This window comes from Phoxinus phoxinus (genome assembly GCF_949152265.1).
Source record: "Phoxinus phoxinus genome assembly, chromosome: 20".
Lineage (NCBI taxonomy): Eukaryota > Metazoa > Chordata > Actinopteri > Cypriniformes > Leuciscidae > Phoxinus > Phoxinus phoxinus.
Window position 1 is genome coordinate 19,217,760 of NC_136895.1, and position 7,454 is coordinate 19,225,213.

A 7,454-nucleotide genomic window follows, 5' to 3' on the forward strand; every position below is an offset into this window, starting at 1 on the left:
AAAGGAATAATATGCAAAAAGTCCATAAAAAAGACTAATGTTTTGGCTATATACAGTCGAGCTCAGAATGAATCATACCCCTGGTAAATATGATCAAAAATGGCTGTAAAAAATAAATCTGCATCGTTTATCCTTTTGATCTTTCATTCAAAAAATTGGCAAAAGTCTAACCTTTCATTTAAGTAAAAGAATTGAAAGTGGGGGGGAAGTCACATTATTAAATAAATGTTTTTCTCCAAAACACGTTGGCCACAATTATTCATACCCTTTTATTAAATACCCTTTTGCAATCTCCTTTTGCCAAGATAACAGCTCTGAGTCTCCTATAATGCCTGATGAGTTTGGAGAACACCTGACAAGAGATCAGAGACCGTTCCTCCAAACAGAATCTCTCCAGATCCTGCAGATTCCCAGATCCATGTTGACACTTCTTCTCTTCAGGTCACTCCACTCATCAGGTCAGGGAACTGGGACGGTCATGGCAGAAGCTTCCTTTTGTGCTCCTAAACACATTTTTGTGTTGATTTTGATGTTTGTTTTGGATCGTTGTCCCGATGGAAGATCCAACCACGGGCCATTATAAGATTTATAGCAGAAGCATTTTATCTGTTGGTATTTGATAGAATCCACAATGCCATGTATCTGAACAAGAAGTCCAGGACCTCCAGCAGAAAAATATGCCCACAACATTAAAGATCCAACGGTATATTAAATTGTACACATGGGGCACTTTTTATCCTTGTGTGTGTGTAACGGAGGCCAGCTAGTTGTCGCTGTGCGAGTAAACCTCACTCCTCTGATCTCAATAGGCGCTCTAGCGACAGACGCTAGTGGCTGCAGTCTTTAGCCTCCTTGTTAGAGTGCCTGACTCTCATGCCGGAGACCCGGGTTCGAGACCCGCACGGAGCGGGGTGAGAAGGACCCGGGTGGAGGGGTTACATTGGTGCCGTGACCCGGATGGGAGTGAGGTTTAGGGGGGTGAGTGTAACGGAGGCCAGCTAGTTGTCGCTGTGCGAGTAAACCTCACTCCTCTGATCTCAATAGGCGCTCTAGCGACAGACGCTAGTGGCTGCAGTCTTTAGCCTCCTTGTTAGAGTGCCTGACTCTCATGCCGGAGACCCGGGTTCGAGACCCGCACGGAGCGGGGTGAGAAGGACCCGGGTGGAGGGGTTACATGTGCACCAAACCCATCTAGCGTGTTTTCTGTTTGATCTGACCACAGAACCTGTGCCGTTTGAAGATCCAGTCGTGTCTGACAACTGAACATGCTGGAGTTTGTTTTTGGATGAGCGAGGAGCATTTTTCCTGAAACCCTCCCAAACAACATGTGGTGATGTAGGGGTCGTTTGATTTTTTTTAAAATAGGATTTCTGACCCCAAAACTCAACTAATCTCTGCAATTCTCCATCTGTGATCCTTGAAGAGTCTTTGGCCACTCAAACCGTCCTCCTCACCGTCCATTAAGGCAAAATAGACACACGTCCTCTTCCTGGCAGATTTGTAACATCTTCAGTTGTTGATTATAACTTCTTAATTATTGCCCTGATGGTAAAAATGAGGATTTTCAATTCTTTAGCTATTTTCTTACAGCCACTTTCCATTTTGTGAAGCTCAACAATGTTTTGCTGCACATCAGAACTATATTCTTTGGTTTCTTTGGTTTTACTCATTGTGATGTATGATTAAGGGGATTTGGCCTTTGTGTTTCCTCATTTTCAAACTCCTGTGAACAAGAAGTCATAGCTAGACAATTTCATGTTCCTAGTCACCCTGGTGCGCTAAAAAAAGGTAAATATTAATGGGAATAATAAAGTTCAGAGATACTTTACTCATAAAAAATTCTAGGGGTATTAATGATTGTGGACAACGTGTTTTGGAGAAAAATATTTATTTAATAATGTGATTTCCCCCCCACTTTCAATTATTTTACTTAAATGAAAGGTTAGACTTTTGCCAATTTTTTGAATGAAAGATCAAAAGGATAAACGATGCAGATTTATTTTTTACAGCCATTTTTGCTCATATTTACCAGGGGTATGATTCATTCTGAGCACGACTGTATATAGGCTAAATTCAGAGTAGCATGCTAGCACTATGTGTTCTGTGCATTTCTTATACTGTAGCTTCTACATTTGCTATTTACTATTTTGTAGTAGTATGCTAGCTTTCTTTTCCAAGCAGATGTTTATGCTAGCTCTTATGTTTCTTCCTAAACAACTGATTAGCATTAACCTTTCCGCTAAAGTGCTGCAGAAATTGCAAAGGTTTTACACATACATCGCATAAGTACAATTCGTTTATTTAGTGTACAACATTTTTAAGCAGAAAAAATATACGGGTCTCCTTTAATTTGACGCGGTGTTTTCCGTAAGTGGGAGAGCAGTGTCGCAGTGAGGTGAAACCTGGCTAAAGAGCTTATGTCCGTCCAGCGTACTGACCTCACATTACATGCAGCCTGGTGACCTGGATTTACTATTCCTGTTCCTGTCAATTACCCAAAGGAAAGGCTGACATGTGCCCTGGCCCTGTGACCCAGACACTGTCGCTGCGTCCGGAATCCTTCCCTAGCCTATAGTATGCGAAAAACAGCACACCAAAAGAGTAGTATGTCCGAATACATGGTAGCCTATTTGAAAAACAGTAGGCCTAGGTGACACGATTTTGAAGCGAGATACTGAAGTGTGCATTTGATGGACAATTTACTATCCCATGAGGAGAGGATTTATGAATGGCGGTGAAGTGACGCAACTGGAGGATGTAGTGCATCCGAAATTCATTCATACTTCCCATATTCATAGCCTACTATATAGAACATACTTTTTTAACGTCCGTAAAGTAAATTCAAATAGTTACGTTACTCGATTTCAGACGCACAGTGTGTTTGTTGTGGCCATGGGTTCAAGCACTTTATGTCACAAATTAGGAAACCTGAAACTCATAGGCTAGTAGCAATAATAATAATAATAAGTTGTATCTCAAATAATGTCTATTAAGTTAGCTAATTAATTGAGTATGTTAATTAATATAGGCTAATGTTAATATTATTATGTTTGTATTATTCTTTTATAATATTGAGGTATATTTCTGTTATGATATAAGCCTATTATTATGTCACATAATAATAATATATGTTATATTAATTGATAGATTAACTTAGATTGATTAATAATACAATTATTTTATATTACTATTATTTTATACTTTAAAATAATAATAATAATATAATGATTTAGTAAGTTACTTAATATGTTAATTCATATTTTTATTATTATTTTATAATAATACTTTTTTATTCATTTTTATAAATAATATAGGCCTATTAATTATTAGTACAATTAATTTTATTATTTTATAATAAGTGTATTACATGTAAAAATAGTATATCATAATTACTATTATAATTATTTATATGTATATTTTTAAATTATAATAATTAGAACAATAAATTATATATTCATATATTGATTAATTGTAATAGCCTACTTTTAGAAGTTGTATTATAATTTTAGATTTTATATTATTTTATATTACTTAAAAGGGATAGTTCACCAAATAAAGGAAAATTCTGTCATAATTTACTGCAACCTCAAGTTGTACCTGTATGAATTTCTTTCTTCTGCTGAACACAAAATAAAGATGTTTTAAAGAATATGGTTAACCAAACATTTTCTAGTCCCTTTAATACTTTTTTTCTTCATCAAATAGTTATGAAGAGATATTTACCTTTCAGAAAACAAAAATATATTTCAAAAGTGTGTGTGTGTGTGTGTGTGTGTGTGTGTGTGTGTGTGTGTGTGTGTGTGTGTGTGTGTGTGTGTGTGTGTGTGTGTGTGTGTGTGTGTGTGTGTGTGTGTGTGTGTGTGTGTGTGTGTGTCTGTCTTCGGGCGGGTTGACATGGTAAGGTGAGGACAGGCCACACTGATTTCCGGTGCCAAACTGCCAATTCATCACAAGGGCCACATAATCCACTTAATCCAATTTAATTACTGCGCCTGCTTTGTTTCTGCCAGTTCGCAAAGCTTGTTTACTACGGGACAATAAAGAGACCATGTCTAGGGTAAATGTCCAAATACACACCTTGATCTTCATTTTAGTCACTGTCAGCAAAAATGTTGGCTGGGGTATTGAAGTCATATGGGATAACATAAAATTCAACATTGTACATTTGCGAAACTGTAACACGAGAGCATCGCTATTTATAGGTGACCATGTGCGTCTATGTTTGTTTGCGCACAGGGATTCACGTTGAACTTCACCTGTTAATCTCAGGGAAGTTGAGCGGAAGTCTTACATCCGTTTCTAATTACCAAAGCAGGTGAGCGACTCAAATAAAGGCCGCTTACAAATAAATGACCCTTGCCAAACCAATTCTATGCCATAGATCAAACCTCTCTTCACTAAGTAGCGCAAAAGGGCCGGATATCGATTCAGCTATTGCTGCCAATCGACCCGCAGCCCTGTACGGAACATTACAGGCTTCAATACAACAAGTGCATGAACCTAGCAAGTGACTTCCTATTTCTCATTTCATTTTTATAGCAGCATGCCACCAAACCTGCTATGTGAAATATAGCCTGTGTTATAGCCATTAGCCACCATCATGGCCGCTAGCTAAATGACATTTAACAAAGTCTCGCTAACTCGCTAACAACAACCAGTGTTGGGGAAGCTGCTTTAAAACTGTAGCTGGTCAAGCTAAATGCTAGGCTATTCAAGATGCAAAAACTGTTGACTAAGCTAATAAAACATAGCTGGCTGCATTGAAGCTAAGCAACTAAGCTAAAATATGCCTGTTCTTTTTCTGAAGAGAAACAAATATTTACCTCAGCAATACGATGTGACAAAAATAGCAATGTAACATTTTGTCATGCTACAACTGCTACTGGTTGGAAAAAGTAGCTTTATAATAGACAAGTTGCACAGTTTTGAAAACAGTTAGCCTCTGTTTGGAAAGTTAGTGTTGTTGCTAGCTTTTGAAAGTTACAGGTACCTTACTCACTAACACGACAACTTTGCAGCTAGTAAAATGCTACTAAAATGCTTTATTAGTTCTCATCATAAAATAAGTGTACATAAGAATTCAAATTTTAGACTGCAATAGAGGTCACCATAGCGGACAGCTATTCAAAAAGCCATTTCTTGCGTATGTATGGCTTTTGATTGCACAGTTGCACATCTCTACAGTGGACTCTGTGCATCATGCCATACACTGCCACAAAGTGACAAGCCATTATATGTGGATTTTTTTTCTCTCCTCCAAATGGCCAGTCAGAAATGCCAAGTTGCTCTGGAATATCCATCCATTCCTTCTATCCTAGGAGACTCTTGCAGGTTAAAAAAAAAATCATGTTCAAACCATGATCTGTTCATGATCTGAATCAAATTTTCCACATATTGATTTTAGATTTAGAGGAAATTCTGATTAATCATCTGTCCACTAAATTGGACATCATGCATCACTAGCTATATTTCAACTACAATTCATACTATTACTGTGACTGTTGTTGTTGAAAATACTTCATCAGCACTGCAGTAACTTTTTTGGGGTATAAATGTATTTATATGTGTTAGTAGAATGTATTTTGCTGTTAGTCAAAAAAGTAATCTGATTATGTAATGCATGTTACTTGTAATGCGTTACTTTACTCGTTACATCAAAAAAATGTTTTCATATGATTTTATATATAATTATATTTATTTGGTTTATTAAATATATACAGTATTACTGTTATTACTGTATCATGTTTATAAAATTATCTCTTCAGTTGAAAACCAAAAACGCATACTGTCCACTCAAGTGGACATCTGAAAATCTCTTTGAAAAAGAAATACCGGTATAACATTGTTTTTTAAGCACTAAAGAGCAACAAAAAAACACAAAAGAGAAAAAATATCCTTGTCATAATTCATGCATTAAAGGGTTAAAATAGTAAACCTTTAATAAAATAAACACAGCTGAAAGTAAACCTTTTTTATATTGTCTGCACTGATTATAGAGGAAAACCTGGAGAATTAATTTAAGCATGGTAAAATGCTGAGTATCACATTCATATATATATATATATATATATATATATATATATTATTAAACCGTGACCATATAAATATTCTAATATCATATAATGATATTAAAAATAATATGTGTATAATATCCGACACAGCAGTCCATCATTAGGGAAGTCACGTGACTTCTGAGCCGTAACAAGGCATCTTGTTTTACTGGGTTAAGTGGCTTATAGATCTTGTTAACTGGATGGTTTATCTGAGGAAACAAGACCAGACAAAACACTGCAGGTAGGAAATAAGGGACAGATTAGAAACCTACATGCCCAGACAAGCCTGCAGGACAGTAACTAATCACAAAAAAGCCAAGTCTGCCACCTAGTGGTTAAGCATAAACATTGCAAATGAGAGAAAATGGCAGCGTAAACAACAAATGCGGTTACACAAATCAAATGCATCCAAAAGTAGTCCATAAAAATAAACAATGGCTAATAAGCTATGCCTTATAATGCGTTGCAAGCAGTACTCTGAATAGTTTTCAAATAGGCTGGATGCATTTGTAATGTTTAGAATATGACAGCAGAACAGTGGCAAATTCGGCAATGCCACCACGTGGTCATATATGAAAGATTTTGAACTTCGACTCGGCTGTATCAAATGTCAAGTTTTGATATTTTGGAAAAATATTTTCAAGTTCAAAAGCGTGTATATTTTTTTCATCAGACCTGAAGTACTTAGCACCTGGAGAGCTGCTCTTGTCCGTTGCCGTGGCGCGCCGCGCGTTGCCAGGCGATGACTCAGCGTTTTTGGCGAACCTTTCTGGGAACGAAAACCCGCCACTGCAGCGCGGCAACAGGTCATCGCCATGGCAACAGCCAAAGCGACAGGAAGGCCAGTGAATCTCGCTGGGTGATTTGTATGGAGAGAAAAGTTCACCTGACTGAAAAATAACTCTAGAAACTTTCTTTCAGCGCCTTACACACGAATGTGGCCAAACATACTAAATTCTCTCTCGGATCAACCACCCGCAAACAGAACACACACATTTCGTTCCTTAACGTTCAGAAGGTCAAGCGATGAAATATTAGGTCGTAATTGTCTTTGTAAATCCTTGTTCCTCACTGTTTTCCTGTGAAAAGCAGCCCAGAACTCAGAAGAGAACGCGGTTACCAACCGAGGCGGTGAAAATGACTGTTTCTTAATCTTTCTATTTTAATTATGCGCACAATATGCAGTTTAATTGGCATTAGTTCGCTAACATCTAATATACAGACCCTGGGATGCTTTATAAAATAAAAAAACAGGAATGTATCCTTACATGACCTTTCAAAAAATGACCTTTTTGCAATTTGAATTCATAGATGGACACTAAAGGCCACACAAACATTATATTAATATAGCTATAACACACAAAATGTATATTTTTAGAAACTTAGAAAATGAAGAATAGA

The 7,454-nt window shown here is 37.0% G+C and overlaps 1 long non-coding RNA gene across 3 annotated transcripts in view; it reads right to left on the reverse strand.

Annotated features, from left to right (window-relative positions):
• Positions 1 to 6,778, reverse strand: part of LOC306988548 — a 16,804-nt gene extending 10,026 nt beyond the window's left edge. For 2 of the 3 annotated variants that reach the window (XR_013795430.1, XR_013795431.1), the window contains exon 1: positions 2,439 to 2,656. This is a non-coding gene — a long non-coding RNA (uncharacterized lncRNA). Of the gene's footprint in view, positions 1 to 2,438; positions 2,657 to 6,744 lie in introns of those variants that run through there. The other variant, XR_013795429.1, reaches the window with a different exon arrangement.
• Between the last annotated feature and the right edge of the window lie 676 nt (positions 6,779 to 7,454).